Below are 21,827 nucleotides of genomic sequence, written 5' to 3' on the forward strand. Positions count from 1 at the left end.
GCATTCATGCTTTAGGGGAAAGCAATCATTTGTTAATGAACAAGGAAACATCCAAAAGTTGAACAGTTTTCTCTAGAATCACTTCTAGAATACCTTTAGCCTACTAGGTTATTTCATTTTCCAGATTAAAAAAACACGTAGCACTTGAAATTCAGTATGCATTCTATGCTGCTCAGTTAGATTGATAATGTAAGTCAATGGTATCTCTTTTTTCAATTTCCCTCCTGGATCGATGCCCCCAGGAACACCAGTAGCAAATAGACATGGGAATTTAAAATTTCATTTCTCAGAAATGGAACTTTTGAAATTCACTTGCTATGAAAATTAATGTTAATGAATATTTTTGATAATGCAAAAGAGCCTATTTAAGAATGAGTCTTTTCCATTCAGCAATTAATGCAGCAATTAACGAAAGTAGAAAGTTCCTACAAGGATACTGGAAGCCATGAAACACTTATTCTACTAAATTAAGCTGACCTGTTAAATTGAAGAATCTGTTAGAAATCCATTTTAATCCAGTGCTAACACTGTGGGAACACTTCTGATGACTATCTGATAATATGCCATGGGGTTATCATTACTTTGTAAGTCTTGCAAAGTGTAAGATACTTTTTCTTTCATTTTTGTAAGGAGAAAACTCACAGGAAAAGTCCTTTATTACAGGTGACATGATTTTTGTTATTCAAGGTAAAGGCATGCTTTGATCCTCTGTTCTGGAGAGGATGTGACTTATGAGCCCCACAAAAATACTGAAATCTTTTTCTGCTCCTGTGAATATGAAGTCTATAGGTGGTTATTCCTAAATTTGAATCCAGCCATAGCTGTTCAATGTTATTAAGAGAATCAGGAGAATGAAATAGCTGGAAGGGTAAATACAAAGTCAGAGTCTGAAAGCTTGCTTTTAACTTTAATATAGAGATGAGGACAAACCCATGACTCCTTGGGGTAGCTCTATCACAGCGTCCCAAAGACCTCTAGGTTTCTTGGCAAAGTATGGTTTATTTATTTATTTCATTTGAGAGAAATATCTTTAATTTTCTCTGCTCCAGTGCTCAGCTTGTCTTCCGTTTCACATGGGCAATTTTTATTTTTATTTTAAATACGTAATCCACACATGCCTGGCAGTATTTCTGGGCAGATAAACCCAAGAAAGCCCAAGAATGACGAGGCAGGGACCCGCCACAACAGACGCACCCATCTGGAGATGCCCTTGGGACAGTGGCAGTTTGCTGCAAAGCCCTGCCACCCACCCTGGAGGAAGGCTGATGCTGTCAACCTTGGGGCCAGGAGGGCACCTGGGGGTGAGTGTGACACCAGGCAAAAGTGGTATGCTATGAGCAGATTTTCTCATATAATGATTTCAGTTAGATTATTAATGAGGCTTTTCTTTCCAGTTAGGACTATTAGCTGCTTTAAACACAAATTGTACAAGCAATGAATTCTTGGCTTCATACATTTGGTGTGCCCCCTTTTGCACATGACAGGATATCGAACGTTAGAAGTCCAACACTAGGAACCCAATATTGATCCTCTATCACAGATGGGAAAACAGTAAAATTATAAAGTCATACTGAGAGTTTGTACGATATCTAGAATTAGAGATTGCTACTTGTTACTTCACTCTACCTCATTTCTTTATAGGTTGTATTTAAAGTCCTAAAATGTAGGATGAAGCAAAAATAGTACTTTTAAATAATAAAAGGAAACGTATTTTCCTTGATCCTTTCATTTTCTTAAGAAAAAGATTGAAAGAATCAATATTTTTACTGGAAGGGTAGAATGATAGAAATTATAAAGCAGAAAACAAATTTAAAAGTGGTTCTTCTTCATCATAGCGTTCAATGCTGTTAAGCATAAAGATATGTGAGGGGCCTGAATGGGAAAACAAGACTAATAATTACAAAGGTTCAAAATACCCCTGCATGATTGGAAAAAAACATATGATAGGCTGCTTATATTAGGAACTTTTCATTCCACACTGATGTGACCGATACCAAGCAAAGCACTAAATATGAGTTTAACAGTATAGAGAATTTTTATTCTCAATGCATACTCAAAATACTGTTTTTCTTGTTTAATGCAAACAGACCAGCACATACCAAGATGTCTCCACACACAGAGCAGAAGAGGAAGTGAACAGAAATTACATCCAATTTCACAGCATAAAAACTTCTCACGCTCTGGAGAGGCACGGAAGATGAATCTAGTTCTGTCACTCAAATCACAGGGCTGAAAACCAGGGCTGTCCCCCACACCGACCTTCACTGGGATATCGATGTACGTAGCAGATGGCCACTATCAGCATGTGCCGTACAGTTCTGACACTTCACAATAAGCGCAGGTGCCAAATGCCAACCCTCTGTGCTAGTTCTAGGCAGATTTGGCCTCTGGGAGTGATCCTGATTTTCTCCAGTCAGAAGAGTCAGCACCAGTAGTTTCAGCTGAGTTATCACCAGAGACTTGGTGTGAAACCAACCTTCTTCTTTGTTCATTAGGGGAATTTCAGATGAGCATTAAAATGTCATCATTCTCAAAAAGTGAACTGAGCTCTTTGCAACTTCAGAGCTCCTAAACACAATTGTCAAAAATGTTTAGTTGCATTTTACCTGAAATCAGATATTACTATTTTCCACAAATGTTCTAGCAGCACTGGTGATAATTTGATGGATTAATGCAATATTTTAACTTTGCAGTACTTTTAGTATGATCACAAGCTGCTGCTTCAACCCACGTTGACCAACTTTTTCACAATGTGCAAGATAATCATGTCAGAATTAAGAGTGACATTTTCATCAGTGATACTCTCAACACTATAAAAAGGGGTTTCCTCTGCAAGAAGGAAATACAGGTTTTCAGTTTTGTACCTTTGTATCACAGTGGTCTTTTTTCCCACTGATTTCAATTTTTGATTCTTATCTTGAAAACTTGTAAATTACATGCATTTTGGTTACATGAATTACTCCCTCTAGAACTTCTGAAGCACAAAAACTTAGTGATAGTTCTGAATCCCTTTTGAAATATGGTAAGATCCAAAATTAACTGTAATTTCAGTAAGCTTAATCACACATGTAATTACTATCAGGAAAAGTAAAAGTCAGTAACTACTTTGATAGATGTCTTGATAACAATTTTGGTTAAAATATTATGAAAAATCCTGTTCTTCTCTTTGAAATAGAAGCTTTCAGACCTTTATGTTTCCCAGTACTCTCTTCATCCCAAATTGTATTTAAAATACATTCAAATATTTTAGCCAACTCTAGTCCCAGTCCAACAGTGTGCACTACTTACATGCATAAATGTTTGCAGAATTAGGACTTTATTATGAATTATGCATGTAAAATATATTTGCTTTCCATTCCCCCCACCCCCCGCAAAATATATGTATGTATAGTTTGAATGTATAAAGAAAAGGAATAGTAACAGTTTGACACAGCCCCTGAAATAAATGAGTTGTTCACACTTTTTAAACTATAGATGAACAGATTCATTCCATGGGTTCCTGCCATTTCTCCTGCTTCCCAGGAACATCTATTCACAAACCTGTTCTCTCACTAATTAAAAGGCAATGAAGTCTGAACCCCCTGATTGTGTGCTGATTACTGAGCCCTTACTCCATGGCTCTAGTTCCTGGATGGCCTTCAAATACCTGTTCCACCCAGTGTTATGAAGTGAAGCTTTGGTGACTTTTGGCATACGCAAATGGACAGATTTAGCAATTCTAAAGCAACTTAAAAGAAAATTTCTCCAACTAGATTTCCAAAAGTGTTACTTAGTCTTTAAATCATGTTTAAAGTATCATTTGGGACACAACTTCCATGGAAGATATAAAAAGACTATGATATGGCAACTGACCTGTTAATAATTAATATTTCTTGTTCATGTGAATTAATTAAAATCAGAGCTTACCAAGAAAAAGTGTGTCCTGCCCTTCTTGTAACTGTCTCCTTTTTCTCCACTATGCTTGCTGTACTGTCACTTAATCTTGCCTCTTACAACCTTCCTGTACATGTGCCATTAGGAGCGGTATTTACAGGTCTACTGATGTGCATGAAGTAATTTTCATGATTCTGGCCCTTTCTTTTATGGTCTGTAACACTGTGGGCAAAATCAGGCCACAGTTACTAAAGTCTTTGACCAGTGTTGTTATCATGGTAATAATAATAATGGTAGTTCTCCAAGATCTGAGAATGAAAACCAAATTTCAAGTTTTTGTGGTGGCTACATTAACAGTATTTGTTTATCTTGGAAAAGTAGAATGCAAAGGAGATGTAGCTGACTAACAATTCAGCTGTATCTCACACTGGATTTTCTCTAAACCCCAGTACATTTACCCTGTATTTTGTCCTTTGCATTTCAGGAAATGTCAGAAGCTCACCTGCTAATGAAAGTATAGTGCTGCTCGCTTCAGATGTATAATTCTCAAATAAATCTCTCAACCAGGGAGTACCGAGGTGTCAATTGGATTCAGTATTGCACAGCTGTGTCCTGTGGATGGGTGTCAGGGATGCAGTGCTGCAAGCGGACCCAAACCTGGCCACCACTGGGGGATGCTCCACACGTCACTGTCACCTTGGGTACATGCTCCAGGCAAAGCCTTAACTGTCCTGTTTCCTCTCCAGTCCAGCTGGTTTCTGGTGAGTAAGTTGATGGGCATAGAGCTGGCCTCTTCCATAAAACAGTCAGAGATGTCATATCTTATGCAATATTCCTGTCTGGCCCAAAAGGACAAAACATTTCAGGTTCCAGCCTCCTGACAGACAGGAAAGGAACGAAAAACTTCAGCTAATTTTGTGGATGGGTTAACAAGAACTAAGGTATTTATAATTCATTTTCTTTTTCACTCATACTAAAAACAAGGGTCACTTTGGGTTGCTGGCCAATGCATTCAAAAGTCTCTTGGCCATCACAGTCTAAGGAAACTTGCTGTCAGACTTCACAATTTGCGAAACCTGTGCAAAAGCAAACCTACTGTATTATAATGTGCTCCCTTGACAGAGGTAAGCCAGAGTTTTCTTCTCCCTTGGTTTTGGCTAAACTTTTTTTGGTCTGCCAGTGATGTTTATAGTATTTATGAAATAGAAAATAATCAACCGCTCCACAGATGATTAATAGTGATAGTCTAAAAAAAAAAAAAGATTAAAAAAAAAAATCCAGCTTGCCTCTCCTTTCACTTCTAGTACTTTCCCATTAGTATTTCAGGAAACTTCAATTTATGTCTATAAAGGACTGGAGAATTCTTGCAGATGTCAGCATAATTCATTTTTATAGTTTGCTGTGCTCTTGTGGTCACTATGTTGACTCTCTCCATCATAAGTAGATACTCGATTCTTGCCTTCATTCCTGTCACATGTCCCCACTCTTTCTTTTTCCTTCTGCACTAATACACAGCCCCAGTTTCCTCGGTCATTCCTCATTCTAGGTGGTAGCTTGCCAGGACTTTGTCAGGGCTGGAGTTATAGTGTATGGTAGCTTCAAGAGTCTAGAGCTGAATATCTGGATTTTACCCTGGCTATTCTAGCAGTTAAAATTCATCTTTTAGCATCTGCAGTTCTTCTGTCTGTGACTTAATTAAAAATTCATTTTGCATACAATTTCACATCTTTTAAATCTTTTATCTGCCTCTAAATAACAGGTTTAAAATATTTCAAGATTTTTTTTTTTTTTCCCCCACAAATATTCTTTTGAGCTGAAAATACTCTTATCCAGAAATCTGGTCCAAGAGGAGAAGGGCCTATTGCACCAACAGGTAAATCTATGCAATGTTGTCTTTTCAAGGAATGTTCTGTGGAGTCTGAAATGGGTGCACTATTGAATCCCTCCCACCTTCTCTAGCTCTGTACCGCCCACTGGTGTGGATCACAGAGATCACAAGTCAGGGTGTTGAGGAGAATAATAGGAAGTAGCGGATGAAAGGAATTTGATTTCTGCTCTCATGCGAAGGAGAGAAATGTCTACTTAGAGGAAGTTGTCTGTAAATGGATAAAGACAATATAATCTGGGTTGACATGGCTTCACCTCTTGTTAAATTATATGATATTTAACTGTATATTGGAACAGGTCTTAGTTCTTCTCTACTAAAAGAATAAGTGTGTCTACAATCTATGAAATGTCTTAGAAGAAGAATTAATAATAATTATTCTTTTCCAACAACAAAATGGTGATGTCCAGTGGGATACGTTCTTCTCAAGCATGTTAAAAGTCTCTGACAGATGCTTTATTCCTTTAACATTTGCAAAGTTTTTGTTTCTGTTCTCATGAGTCCTGCTGGTTTTTTTAAGGCTGGAAAGGGTAAATGTTGGTGCAAACTCATTTGCATCAAAAACACCGAGCTGATCGCAAAGTAATCTAAGAACAAATACCCAAGACTCCAGAACACATATTTAGGTATATTCTGTTTTAGTGCATATCAAATGACAACCCAAGCCATATTCTTGTATCTAAGGCCATATCCTAGTACTTAGTAACATCCGTTATCCTAGTACATCCGTAACAAGGAGTGACATAATTTTGTTAAGAAGTTTGGGAAATATTTTTTTTTTCAATTTATTGTGGACTGAGTTGGAAGGTAGTTCACTTCTAACTCTCTACCTATAGTTTTGCTTAATTGAAAATAAAGTGAATATGAAACAAGACCTTTATTCCAAATAATCTTAAGCACGATGTGGTAAGAGAGTCTGAATCAAGCAGCTTTCCTAGATGATATGAAATGTTACAGCTGGTTTGGTAAAACTAGTAAGCTTACAAAAGAAATTATACTCAAATATAAAAGAGTATAACTAGTTTAGGGACAAGGAAAGCAAAGAGATATAATATGCAGAGCAATCTGATAGAGATATCTAGAGATGGCAGACTCCTGTGAGTCTACCACATGAAGTAGGAGAGAGAGGCAGCAGATAGCTCTGTGACCAGTCTTGGTCCCATCTGCACAATGTGCCTGTTCTGACAGAGCATAAAGTAACTTGCTCAAGGATAAGATGAAAATGGGTTGTTTCTGTCTCCAGAATAACTGTCTTCTCCTGAGGCGAGGTATTCCTCTGTAAGGACACAAATGTATACCTTGAGAGTTCCTTTTGTTTATTTTTCTTCCCAAACACCTCAACCACAGAACCATTCTTCCTTCTTCTTGCTTGATTTTTATTGTTCACAGGCTAGGGTTGTACGGAGAGTTTCAGTGTGGATTTAGGCTGCGCGGGGCTCAGGAGGACTTTTGTGTTCTCTGTGTTTGGGGAATCCAGAAGGTTTGAGCTCCTCAAGGAAAACAGAGAAAGTTTGCTCCAGAGTAGCTTTAAGGGAAGCAGAATGGCATATAGTTAAAACAACAGAACGTTATGTTTATTCATTTAGGACCAGATTTTTGAAGGCATTTTTGCACATGGATTGCAAACAAAATGCCAAGGCAGAGTAAGAGTCAGGTGCTGATTACCACTCGTTTCAATGGGGGTTAAGTCCTTTTTGAAACTAAATTTCATTAAGTGCTTGTTTGCATCACTTTAAAATAAAAAGAAAAAAAAAGGAAAACCAGAATAAGACTTCATGTTAAATTCAGAAAGTTGTCTCCTTGCAGTCGTTCCTGTTGACATCCTCTTAACAAAGCTGGGCTGGAAGTGATTCAGTCCAACTTGCTGGAGCTGATTACCAAGAATAAGCACCAGCTGTCTCCACTCTTTTAATGCCTCCTCACTTGTGGCTGGGCTCCCCTTGCTCTGTCTGGTTTGGACCCTGGGGATTGTCCCTTCAGCTGCCCCAGGGGCCCACGTACTACCTTGCCAGTGGCCCTGGTGACTCTCCCTCTCCCTGTCTTTGCACTGCCACGATGTCTGCTGAGCCCCAGTCCCCCTCCGTGACTTGAAAACTCTGCGTAGCAAGGGTTTATTGACATGCGTGGGGCTTGTTCCTTATGAAGGTAGAGGTAATCCTTGTTACTGAGGCTTTTGGGAGAGGAAGGAGGTTACTTCAATCCATCAAGGTAAGCTGCCCTTCATCACAATTGCAAGGTACGTGTAAGTGAGTGGATATGGTGTTTTCTTATTTAATATCTAAGAAGTTTTTTTTATAAAGCTAATATTTTATTCTAATTTGATACTCTAAATTATTGTAAAGAATTTCCTTCTGCACCTTATTCCTTGATTCAAATTCTTTTCTATTAAATCAGTGTAACAGATTTACAAGGACTTTACTGCTTTTCCATTTTTTAATCATTTTATCTGTAAAACCACCCTGTTTTATTCTTTATATTTTAAGTTAATAAACTTGTTTTAGGGATTTTGGCCTCTTTGTTTATTTTATGCAGAGACTAGGAATATAAAACAATTAAAATAATCAGTGAATTATGTGTGTAGCAATGTAATATTTCTTGTTTATTTGTCCCATATTTTATAATATTCAAAGCTGGTTTTCAGTCTCATTTTTCCAAAGATAGTCATGGAAATCAAGCACAAAAATGTGACAAGATTTTCTGAGGTGATGGGTACCCTAAGTCCTCGATGAGCTTAAACATAGGTAAAACGAAAGGTTGCTAGTTTAGGATACTCCACATATGGATTTAGGTAACTCATTTCCCATTTTAGAGAACTGTCAGCATCTTGGCCGAAAGTTACATTTCAACAAATGAGTTAAAATAATTTTCTTCATATGCTTTAATTCATTTATTAAAATGAATGTGTTGGGTCTCTGGTATTAGTGTATGCTTAAAAATGCTGTATCATTGTAAGTCCTTATGTTGTTATCGGGCTTACTAAATGGCATGGCTAGCATTGATGATGAAATGAAATTGCAGTGCAACAAGGTCAGTCGTCGTCTTCTGAAAGGTGTGGCACTGGATCAGAGTTCATCTATTAAATCCTTTACTCTGAATGATCAACTGACGCGCAGGATTTCAGCATCATGCTTTGTCCTCAGAAAGTAATGTACAGCCTTGACCTAGGAATATTTCACTGAACCTTTCATTTTCATGGCTCACTACTGAAACTTATAATGGAGATATCTTTCTTCTTTGTTACTAAGGTTTTGCTGGCAGAAACACATCTTATTATGCTTCCATTTTTAACGACTAAGAAATCAGCCTTTCTAATATGCTTCTAAATTCAAATTTAAATTACCACTTTGTTCCATAGATGTTGTTCCTTAAAACCTTTGGGGCAACAATGTGTTCATGTTCTGCTGCTTGAAACTCTGATGCTGAAATCTCTTCTACTGAGCATCCATTATTACAATGGACTACTGCAAGAATCTGTTGATTGACTCAATTTGCTGGATTGAAGCCTTTGAAGTATATCTTTCTGCATCCTGGACAAGTCTAGTTAACTGTAGAGGCTTACAGTCTTATGTTTGGACTTACCTTAGTAGTCATGACTGCATATGTTATTCTTTAGTTCCTTTTTCTAAAAGAATTGTATGTGTGGAGCAGCTGTTCATCTCCTGCTAGAAGGTACAGAATTTTACTAGTGAATAGAGTATACATATGCCTAGAAAGCTATGAAGATAATAATAATAATATTTCAGTGTTAGAAGAACATTTCTCCCTTCTGTAATTGCAAGGCTATTAGGTGTAGATTTATTATACCATTTAAGTATGAATCTCATATTGGCAAAGTGATACAGAAATGTGGAAAGTTATGTCGATTCAGGAGCATACTAGAGCACAATTGTGATTCACACCAGCAAAATGACCCTTTCAGTCCTTAATTCAGAAAGGACCTAACCAAAAGCAAATCTGTGCCAACTGCTCACCTGGCACAGACTTAACTCCCCGCTCCATATGTGCTAAGCAAAGGCCAGTATGTTAGCATGAGTTGACATATGGGTAGGTGTAGTGATGCTAACTCCCAGATGAAGAGAGTAGCCCTTTGGAAGTTGACCTCATAGTGCACCTTTAGACCCAGAGCAGAAGTAAATCACTTTTTCTCTTACTCTCTGTGTGTTCTTAAGCAACACAGTTGCTTTAAAATAATTAACAATGAATGACAGAATGGTTGAGGTTGGAAAGGACGTCTGGAGGTTATTTGGTCCCCCCTGCTCAAGTAGGGCCACCCAGAGCAGGTTTCCCAAGGCCCTGAATATCTCCAAAGGTGCAGACTCTACAACCTCCCTGGGTAACCTCTCCTAGTGCTCAGTTGCCCTCACAGCAAAAAAAATGTTTCCTTACCTTCTGAGGGAGCCTCCTGTGTTTCAGTTTGTGCCCATTGCCTCTGGTTCTGTCACTGGGCACCACTGAAAAGAACCTGGCTCTGTCTTTGGTACACCCTCCCTTCAGGTATAGGTACACATTGATGAGATCCATCCCTGAATAAGCAGTAAATTTAAAGAAGCTTTAGGTAAAGGTGTGATAGTGTTCAGATAATCATTCCTGCACAAGAAGAATTAAAAAAAAAACAAACCAAAACAAAAACCAAACCACTTTGTAATTAAAAAATCCCTTCAATTAAAGCTTAAGAACATGTTTCACTTTTTAGCTTTTCAGGAACCATTTGTTACATTTTCACCCTGCAAAAATGTTGTACTATTAGCTTTCCCAAGTAGGATGACTCTTAAATCCACAAAGGACTTTAAAGATTGATTACTTTTATAGCTAGTATTTTTTTTATATGGGTATTCACGTGACGTGATTTCTTTCTGTCAAGTTCATCACAAAACAAATTTTGCTAACCTGATTACTCATAGGAAATGAATAAAACAGTTTAGAAATTCCACTGAAGTGGATGCATTGCTTTTATTTAAGTGAGTATTTATAAATACATTTTTATAATATTTACCATCTTGCAATTCTTAGAACTCAAAAATGAACTTTTAAATCTGCAGTAGCTATTATATGGGTGTGAATGATTGGAATGCTGTGATGATTTTTACAACCACAATATTAGCAAACATAACTAATCATTCCTCAAAGTAAAATTTGATTTTCGGGAATGTTAGTTATTTGTCTGAACCCTAGCTGGAATTTACAGACTATAATTTTCTTCCCAAATAATTTGTTTATGCTTAGTATAAACAGCTTATTAGGAGCCTCTGTCAGCATCCATGGTGACTTAAAACCTGAAATCAGGCAATGGTGTGCTAGACTGATAACCTGCATGTTTGTATTCACATTGCTAGATGTGTTCAAATACAGTGGTTATCTCCTTGTGGGCAAGGCTGTGATAGATCTTCCCTGCACAGAATTTACAGAGGAGATAAATCTATGCCTTGAGCTCTCTTCTGTAGAGTTTGCACTGATTGCATGCTTGTATGTAAATGGTGTAAGTGGTTGTTCGGTGTGATCTTGGGTGGATGTCAAATACTTGACTCAAAGGGGTAGAAATAACACTGTGCGTCCACATCAAATTGCCATCTTAATTTTGAGTATCTGGAGTCTTTTTAATTAAGCTAAACCCTATGACATGCATCTTGTTGAAAACTAAGAAAAAACAGCTCTTAAAGCTTGATTCTTCCTCTGAATTTTATTGTATTTTCCTCAAAGACACGACTACTGTCTTGGTGTCGGTATTTTTGTCTGGCAAGGGTTCACCTCTTGTAGAGGAGCATAGATCACCTAATTTGACTGTTCAGAGGGGCATCTGGCACCACTCCCGATGTGCAAGGTGAGGAAAGAGGCCCAAGAAAATACATTCATGAAAGCAAGGAAGATGGATTTTGTACTGCCTGAGCTGCTGACTCAGCCCCCTAAGGATGCTTAAAATGTGGGTGTAGCACTTGCTGGAATTCAAGATACAGTGCTTAAAAGGCTCTGGCAGGGCCTCTACCCTTTAAAGAGCAGTCACTATGTTGGATGGACATGAAAAAGATAATACTAGCTGAAAGTGCTCCTGATCAACATTTTTTAAACCTGAAGTTGCTTACTCGGCCAGCTAATAAAATACCAGTAACATCCTGAAATAATGAAATATTTTATTAGCCAAGGCTCAGCAGAATTGCCTCAGTGCTATTAAAAATATTTATAAAATGAATTTGAAGGGCATTGTAGCCCATTAATGTCATCGCTCCTGACATATTATCAGGACACCATACTAGAATCTAATGTTACTTAGCAAAAACTATCAGCGAATGCCAGGACCAGAAAACTTCTACTTACCAGGCTTTGTGCAAAGTTATTTAGGTGAGTTGACTTCAGAAAATAAGAAAAGGACAGTTTACTCTAGGGATGTCTAATTCTTTTTATTCTCTGTATGAACTAATGTGGTTTAAATAGGAAGAGACAAAAAAAAATCTCTTTAATGTGACAAGGAGGAGCATACAAAAACATTAATTCTATTGGTCGGATGACCAAGGACATTTTAAGTGTTAAATGGAAATTTATGCATATATATTGAGCTTTACTTCCCCAAAATTTCACGGTATTATGCACACCATAGTATAACATATTATTCACCTTGCAGATTTTCTACATAATTTCCTTGTGTAGTATGTGATTATACTTCAGGAAAATAATACAGAGGGAAAAATACAGTGTTGTATGGGAAAGCAGATGCTGGACAAGAAAACTTTTTTTCTCTCTTTTGTTTGTGTTTTTTTTTTTGTTTTGGTTTGGTTTTCCCTCCTTGTCTTGCAGTTTTCTGGCCCATCCTCAGAATCTGCACCTCTGGCTGCACAGGCATGTCCCGTTTCAGAATACTAAACCAGCACAAAATGAGTCACTTCTCGTTATTACTGTGCTGGGGCAGCTTTCTGCCAAGCACGGGCACCAGAACAACCTGACGCAGGGCAGGGGACGTGCCGGGTGCAGGGGCAGCAGCTCACAGCAGCCAGGAGGAGGTTTTGGTGCCGCGGCTGGGTTGGCTCCGGCAGAGCTGCGCCCTCGGTCCGTGACCTGGGGGAATCTCTGAACACCTCTCCGGAGACTTCTTAATCAGGGCTGAAATGTCACAGAGATTATGCTGGAGATAATGTACCTCCTGGAATGATTTTGGGGCTTCATTTTGCTGCCGCTATTAATGTAGAATATTTTTTCCCAGGAGGGGAATATTTCACTTCAGCAGTATTATTAGTTTGAAGGAGTGTTGCTTCACACAAGTGGTCCTGTTTAAATAAACCGTGCTTGACAGCGAAGGCTACGGTGTGCTCCTGTGTTTCCTGAGACTGCACAAGGATAGATCTGTCTCGGCTATTTCCAGTTCTTCCTGTCAGATTAATTTCAAGGAGTCAGGAGCATTAACAACTCCTTCGCTTGAAGAGCACTGGCAAGGATTTCTGTCTCTCCCCCTCTTCCATGCCTTTAATCATACCCTAGGCCCTGGGAGAAGCCTGTAGACCACTAATGCTGTGCTAATATACCAAACCGATAGTATCCCTGAATTACCTGTGCAACAGAGAGGAGGGGACGAGGCGTACGGGATAATGGAGCCTCTAGCTGTGCTGACATCTCCTGTACTATGTGGAGGAAAGGGACATTTTCACCAAAGGTAGGGACTTCACAGAGGTATGCAGGGGAGGGCAAAGAAAGGAGGAAGCAAAGCTCCCAGTCACAGATTGCAAGAGCTCGCTGAGTGGGGCATGAAGCTCTTAAACGTAGGAATTAATCAGTTTCTAAGACTTAATGCCAACAAAAAAAAAACGTTGACTGTGTATCAGTGTGCTTGCCTCTTCTGGAGATCAGAACTCTGCCAGAAACTCATCCAAAGAATATTTAGTTTTTTCCCATTATTTTGGACTCTCACATTATGTGCAGACTTGTATGTAGACTGACCAGGAAGGTCGGTCATAAGCTGTGTATTCCATGGGAACATTTGTCATGCTGTTAAATAGTAACCTGTACTGTGAATGAGGCTTTATTTGAATTAGGTCCATATATGTTAACTAAAACCAGACTGTTCTTTCTGAATATATTTAACAGTCAGAAAATCTACTTTCTGTCAGATGTTATATAAATTACCGAGTATTTTGAAAGAACTTTCTTGTTTTGTGCAAAGCTATTTTGCTGACTCCCTCCTATCCAAGGTGTTCCTATGCTGATAGCATCTTGTTCTCTTAAGTGAATTTCTTGTAAAAAGATTATGTCAGCTTTTTCTGTTTCAACAGTTTTTTGTGGTTATAACTTTAAGCCATTTATGTTCCCCATTACAAATTCAATTATTTGATTTGCCATCATTCACCTCTGTAATATTTGACCATTTGATATACTATACAATGTCATTGCCAAGATTTAACATAACTATAAAAAGACTAGCATATTCTAAAGCTATTTGTTTGGAGATGTTGGTTTTCAAAGAAGTTAATATATCAATATAACCCTGAGAAACCTACTAGAACACTTTGCGTATTTTGACACTTTATCTTTAGCCCAGTTTCTCATTAACAGGCTCTGCTGGTTTCTTATGTTTCCAATGAATTACTTATCAATAAAAATTATTGCAAATATTTTAATTCTAATAAGAGGAAAGAAGGAAGGTTGAAGTAATAGAGCTAAGTGACACAGTTGTGGATAAACTGGTATCATGAGCAAGAAAGACTGGCAGGGTGAGAATTTTTCTTTCTTTTCATGGTATGCAGATGTGGCTAAACTGGTACAAAAAATAAAAAGTGGGTGTTGGGTTTCTTGGGTTTTTTTTTGGCCTTGAAAAATTCCGTTACTGACCAGTCATCATATCCAAATTTCCCTGGCTGATGGAATCTGACAAGATCGCAGCCTATGGGAATATGGCTGCAGGCCAGTAACTTTTTTTTGTTCTTGTCAGGCATACTCAAAAGGGTAAGGCCATCTGCTTTCCAGCAATTAGATACTCCCCTTTCAATTGTAATATACTGTGAGTCAGATAATTTATTCATCCCAGGGTAAACGTATACACTTGCAGTATGGTGGAAATGAAGAGAACTAAGCCTGGCAGAGGAATAAATAGCTCCACTGTCCCTTGTCCAGTCCATGCAGGTCCCCAGCAGCTCACCCATGCTGTCCCTCTGAACAAAGCACGCCTTCCCACCTCCCTTCTCCTGCTTTGGCACATAAAAGAAAGCTATCATTGCCCAGTTACTGGAGGATCTCTGAAGGTCATGGTTATTTGGTTTAAATGTTTTCAGTAGTCCATGAAGACCTAGGTAGTTGGTGGAATTCAGGGTGGTAATGTGACTGGTAACAGTGAAAGGAATGCAAAGCAGATACAGCACAACCGGTTTGCAAGAAAGTAGAGTATCAAGGAAACCAAATTAAACGAACAGAAAAGTGGACCAATAAAGGGAATAAAGGAGACTTTCATAGTGAACAGTGTTGCCCAGCAAATAAGATTTGTTGCCGTTGCTAGCAAAAAGCCACAGGCTTTGCCTAAAACAATGGCAGGGTCTTGACATGGTACGTGACCGTGTCCTCTCCTGCAGGCACTGGCTCCACCAGTGCTGTGTATGGGGGGGGACCCTGATCCCCGCGGGCTGCCCCTCAGGCAGCAGCAGCAGCCTGGTGGGTGCCCAGGGGCTGGAAGGTTGCTGGTATGGGTCGCAGACTTCCCCCAGGCACTGGGAGGAGGAAACATACACAGAAACGTGCGAGTGAGGAGGCAGGGACCGACCACAACGCTGCGTCCATCTGGAGATGCCCTCAGGGAGGTGGTAGTTTGCTGCAACCCTCCCACACACATCCTCCTGGAGGAAGGCTCATGGTGTCAACCTTGGGGCCAGGAGGGCACCTGGAGGGTGAGCGGGACACCAGGCAAAAGTGGTGGCTATTAGTAGGTTTTCTCGTTTAATGATTTACGTTGTCATTAATGAGGTTTTTCTTTACCAATTAGGGTGTGAGGTGTTGATGGTATTGTAACTGGACTGATAATTACTGCTTGTTGTATTTGCTTTGTTGTATTTTTGCTTTGGCCAATGAATCGGGCAAACAGCAAGTTCTTGGCTCCGTGTTTATGGTATGTTCCCTTTTTCCCGTAATGAGGTTTGGAGTGCAACCAGTGGAAGAACTTCCTCCTTTGCAGGGAGTTAATTCTATATGAGAATGAAAGCTTTAACTGACTTTGAACAATTTAGTGTAGAAAGAGCCAGATTTACAGATCCCAGGCTATCAACAGACTAAGGAAGAGGCTTGTGAATATTAAGAAGCCTCCAGAAATAAGCTGTCTGTCCTTTTACCTGTATTTCTATATAAATGGTAATTATAAAATTGTTAAAAAGTGAGAGGTCAATTAAAAATATCTCTGGAGAAAAACTCTGGTTCCAAGCTCTTTCTTCAAGATTTGGACAAAGTCTGATACAAATCTGATCAGAAATCTCTGGTTGACAATATACTTTGTAATAGTAAAATAAAAGAAATTGTCATACCCGATCTGCTTTGAATGTTGGAGAGACTCAGAAAAGTTTATCCCACTTAAAGTAAAAATGTGAGAATTTTGTCTTGTATTTGAGAGTTTGTCCCAATTATAGTGTGTAGCTTTCATGAGCACACATTGATCAAATTTGACTTATTGGAACTGGTTTTAGAATATATGTATCTGACATACATACACAACTGTCGTGGTTTAACCCCAGCCAGCAGCTAAGCACCACGCAGCCACTCGCTCACTCCCTCCCCCCACCCAGTGGGATGGGGGAGAAAATCGGGAAAAGAAGTAAAACTCATGGGTTGAGATAAGAATGGTTTAATAGAACAGAACAGAAGAAACTAATAATTATAATGATAACACTAATAAAATGACAACAGTAATAATAAAAGGATTGGAATGTACAAATGATGCGCAGTGCAACTGCTCACCACCTGCCGACTGACACCCAGCTAGTCCCCGAGCGGCGATCCCCCGCCCCCAGTCCCCCCAGTTTATACACTAGATGTGACGTCACATGGTATGGAATACCCCATTGGCCAGTTTGGGTCAGGTGCCCTGGCTCTGTCCTGTGCCAACTTCTTGCACCCCTCCACCTTTCTTGCTGGCTGGGCACGAGAAGCTGAAAAATCCTTGACTTTAGACTAAACACTACTTAGCAACAACTGAAAACATCGGTGTTATCAACATTCTTCACATACTGAACTCAAAACATAGCACCGTACCAGCTACTAGGAAGACAATTAACTCTAGCCCAGCTGAAACCAGGACAACAACTATTCCTAGAAATCAGTCTTAGGTTATCATTCACACGCATATTTTAGGAGTTATTGAAGAAGTGAGTTGGGAACTAAAAATATCACAGGGCATTGATCAGAATTAAGAAGATCAGTTCCAACAGAGCAGGTCCTAGAAATTAGAGTGCTCCTGGGAGAAATTAGAAATACTTGGTCATCACAGAAGTCAATATGCTAGACCCTGTGCTTGTGCAGGTTAGCATTGAAATCAATAAAGTTCTTGCAGTTTGTCACAGCTTTTGGTGGTGTTAAATTAGGGTAATATTTATGACAGTACTTTCTAGTGTTCTGTCTCTCAGAAGCATGTAGATGGTCAGAAAGGGTTTGTGTGCTGTAGAAATCCAACACGAAACATTGGGCATGAAATGGGGGAGACTAACGGTGAAGATGACACAGTTATAGCTGTACCTACTTGATCTGGAAGTACTTCAGTAGCATATTGTCCCATTAACAGACTGAACCTTGAAGAGAGGAGGCAGTGTATGGAGCCTTATTGCAGCATTTTCCATCTGCTAAGAAGTTAGATGTTGACATTAATTCCATAGGCTCATGATTTAGCACTCTCTCACACCTGATGTTTTGTACGCACCCCCTGGCAACCATCAATTGCAGTGGAGACTGGAATTTGTCTTGCTTTAGGTGAAACAAAGTGATATTTACTGAAATATTAAACAGGAGAACAGATTGCAAAACCCCAGGCTAGACATCATGAGGAGCTTCAGAGACATCTTCAGGGCAATTTTTTTCTACTTCGCTTCATAAGTAGGATAAGGTAAACACCTACCCTTTATGAGCAAACATTGTTTTATATAAACCCATAGGCAGAAGATATTTACTTACTTACAAAAGAATGCTAAAACCTGATAGAAATGTGATGTATATTACCTCTAACTTAATGGAAATGTGAGGATTCATTTTCATTTTATAGAATGAACTTGCTTCCCACAAATTCTTTGAAAATACACTCTTTGCTTTAAAAAACTTTGGTCTAGCTGAATTGAGGTTACAACCCTAAAATGTTTCCTAACACTAATCTCGCGTATTACCAGGGTGATAATAACTTTCTTCAGCTGAGAGTGGTGTAAAGTGAACAGTGAATAGGATTGCTGATCTTTCATTTTTGTTCTTTCAGTCACCTTTCTTGAACATATATGCCAAATCTTCAGCTTAAGAAGAAGAACAAAGATTTTTTTAACTCAAAGCGGTATTTCTCAAAGACAAAAACTGGCAAAAAGAAAGAGGTTGTTGGTTTGTGGTTTTGTTTTTTTGTTTTGGGTGGTGTCGTGTGTCCCCCCCCCCCCCCCTTGCATATGCTAATATTAAATTATTTTATCAAAAAGGGGGAAAACTCAAGACTAAGGAGTGCCTCAGAGAAGGGCACTCATCATAAGTGATTCACAACCTTGTCTGCGTGCCCACGCTTTCTGGGGATGAGTGGGAATCTGCAGAGCCTGTGAATGAGCTGTGTAACTCCAGCACATTGACTGGAGGACGCCTAAGCCGTATTTCCAGAAGTGGTATTTGCTTGAATTTGTTTCTCTGAGTTACGCTCTGGGTCTGAAACAGTCATCACCGGAAGAGTTAGATTTTCATGATGAAGTTCTTCTGTGCATGCCAATTCACTGAATTGCTCTGTTGGCTGAGCGGGACAATCTCGGTGCTCCTTTCCTTTTAATATGGTATAGGCAGTTTGGATAATTCCCAGCAAGAATCCTCTGAGAGTCAGGAATGTAATCTGCCTTTTTTTTCATTGTTGTTATTTTAAAATCCCATTTCTGCAGCATTGTTACTATGGCATGATGGAGATCCAAGGCCTCTCTGCAAAGGGGCCTCCAAGCCTGGCTCATGGGGAAAACTTATTGCTGTGTTGTAACAGCAGCTGTAGCTGGGGCTCAGACTTGTGGCACTACTCATTCCCTACTCTCTGTTTAGATGGCTGCAGTTTCTCTGGTGTTGGTCTGGTTTAGATGCCACTTCTGGAAGCCATGCACAGGGTGCTGTACGTACAGGTGAAACCACATTTTCAGTTTGGCGCTGCAAGCCCCACCACTGACTCATTTTTGTACTACTCGAGTACGATTTTTGCGTCAGCTGTTTCGTACATCTTTATCTCGCCCTTTTTTACTCTGCTCAGCAGGAACTGTTTTTACAGTCCTGAATGCCCTGAAACAGGAGATGGTCTCAGACGGACATACCACTTCTGCACCGCTGCTCACCTTTGGGGCAGTTTCTGATCTGATCCAAACGTCATGGTTCAGCCTTTCTCTGTGGTAGCCACTGTGTGAAGCACGAAAGTCAGACACTGTAACCTGAAGAAAGTTCAGATCCAGGCAGAAACAGGCAGGATCTCGACTTTGCATTTCAGGTCTGCTGAGAACTGGACCACGGTACTGGATCCTTAATCCCCTGAGGTACCTCAATTCCCTCTGACCTCAGTAGGAACTGTAAGAGCTCAGAACAACACAACATCGACCTTGCAATGAACAATGTGCCTCCAACACTGCAGTAAGTGTTTACATCAGTATTTCCTTCACATGGCTTCAATCATTTATGAAGAGACTTGATTATTCCAGAAGATTAAATGTCTAAGTGAGATTTAGCGCTTTTAATTGGAAAGAATTACATTGTGATCTACCTACTATTTTAGATTTAGGTTCATATTTTCAGGATAAGACTTTCTTAAGAACTCATGCCAAGTATATTTACAATTCTTTGTCTGTAGCTGTCAATCCAGAAATAAGCCAACAGTGAGATATACAGTACCATAAAAGACAAATATAAGAGACCAGAAGCTTCCTTCTCATACTGTTATCTACCTTGTCTGCTACAGTAGTATTTCAATATATGCATGTAGTATTTCAATACATATACTTATATTTCAAGATATAAAAATATTTTCTTCTCCCTCTTCAAGTCCTAATATGAAGCACTCATTTTAACTTCACTATAAATGCTATACATTCTTCTGTGTACATTTGTGTTTTGCAAATAGCATAAGCTATTAAATGAAGCCCAAATTCAAGTAGGCGGTGGCAAGGCTGTTAGATATTTACTTATTCTTTATTTTAATGTATGACTATTTCTATGCCTATTTCTAGGAAAATAAATCATAGTCTTGATCAGTTCTTTATTCATCTATCTTAAATACAATGGTTCAGAACATTTGCCAAGGCTTAAGTTTAAAACCACTCAATTTTTGGCATTGTTTATGGTACTTTCCATGTATTTGGGAAAGGATACAGAAGAGCCAGAGACCGACCCCATTCACATACAAGCCACTGCTCACCCCACTGAAACCACACACTTTGATTAATGTACAGAAGGCTTCACATTTGTGTAAATGTGAAAGTTAGGGTATTTCCCCAAAGAATAGAGGGAAATCCTAGCTACTGACTGCTTAACTTGAAATGTCAGCTATCAGTAGCTAAACAGAAAGTGCCTCAGATGCTGCATAAACAGCTGTCATTTCAGGTGACTCCCTCTATCTGTTTGCATTTTACAGAGTTCAATCATCAAAATATTTTTTTTTTCCCCCAATGTCTTTCTTTTTCATGTTTGGAAAAAAAACCATAAGTCTATTCTGCATATTCCAATGCTGGCTTTCAAAAGATTATATGGGTACTATCATGCAGCTAAATGGCTGTGTGCTTGTACCTTTATAATCTTACATAAGTTTAGTAGTTATTGTCACTCATAAATGGCAGTTTTGTTAATTTTCTACAGTGAATGTCATAAAACAAATTTTAAAATGATATCTTATTCAAAAAACAATTAAAAGTAGAAGCAGCTGATTAATGAATATAAATGGGTTCAGATGTTAATTTAAAAGGTCTAAGCTACAACATTTGTATCATGCTTGCCAAAAATAACAACTAAGTGTATGAGATGTCAAGATGCAGCAGCACACTTTGATTTACTTAATTGTTTCACGTAGTTAACTTAGTTTTGTTCTCAACCTTGTATTTGTTTTATGGCTTCTACTTCAGATTAAAATTTTTTTGTGCTAAAGTTCCGTCTTTTTCACCTTGACCAATCGCTTCAGTAAAAGATTTTACCTCTTCTTACAACCATGATAAAGCCGTCCAGCTCTTGTGATTGCACCAGCAGTATCAGTACAGCAACATATTCAGTTAAGTTATTCCAACTCATAGATTCAAATTCCTTTCACTCAATTTTGTATTTTGTCACCAATATTTGTGTCTATACTGAACTCAAAAGCAGGTTTCAGCACGCTCTGGTTTTTGCCATCTCCTGTTTTCCAGGTGGCTTCATGGAATAGCTTAGAAGCAGGGTGCTACATGAGGCTGAGATTATTAGAATCCATTTAAAAATACTGTTAATTTCTCACGGTGTGGTTTAGCTTTTTCAGTTATGATACTGTAATCGATTAATGAAGAAACCAAACCTTAAAAAATATATTATGTATCAGTCATTCGGTGACAATATTTATTCACCTACTATTGGTACAATGCTGTTGACTCTGAAATATTTGTCTGCAGTCATATATACAAACACAAAAAAATCCTGTATGTGGCGAGTCAATCTGGAAAAAAAAGAAACATTCCCAGACAAACAGTAAATGTTCTTGAAATCTCTGTAAACAATTTATAAAAATATTTAACTTGCTTAGCTGTTGGAAGTGGAGTTTTGTTCATTGTCTCATCTGAGGCAATAGCTTTAAAGGCAGCAAAGCCTCTCTGGAAGTATAAAGGACACGTTCAGCCTTGATGCAATGTAAAACAATGTTATGGATTCCTTGGGTAGCAAGAGCTATGGGTGAGGACTGTGTTGT

Source organism: Aquila chrysaetos, chromosome 1 (assembly GCF_900496995.4).
Source record: "Aquila chrysaetos chrysaetos chromosome 1, bAquChr1.4, whole genome shotgun sequence".
In the NCBI taxonomy this organism is placed as follows: Eukaryota; Metazoa; Chordata; class Aves; order Accipitriformes; family Accipitridae; genus Aquila; species Aquila chrysaetos.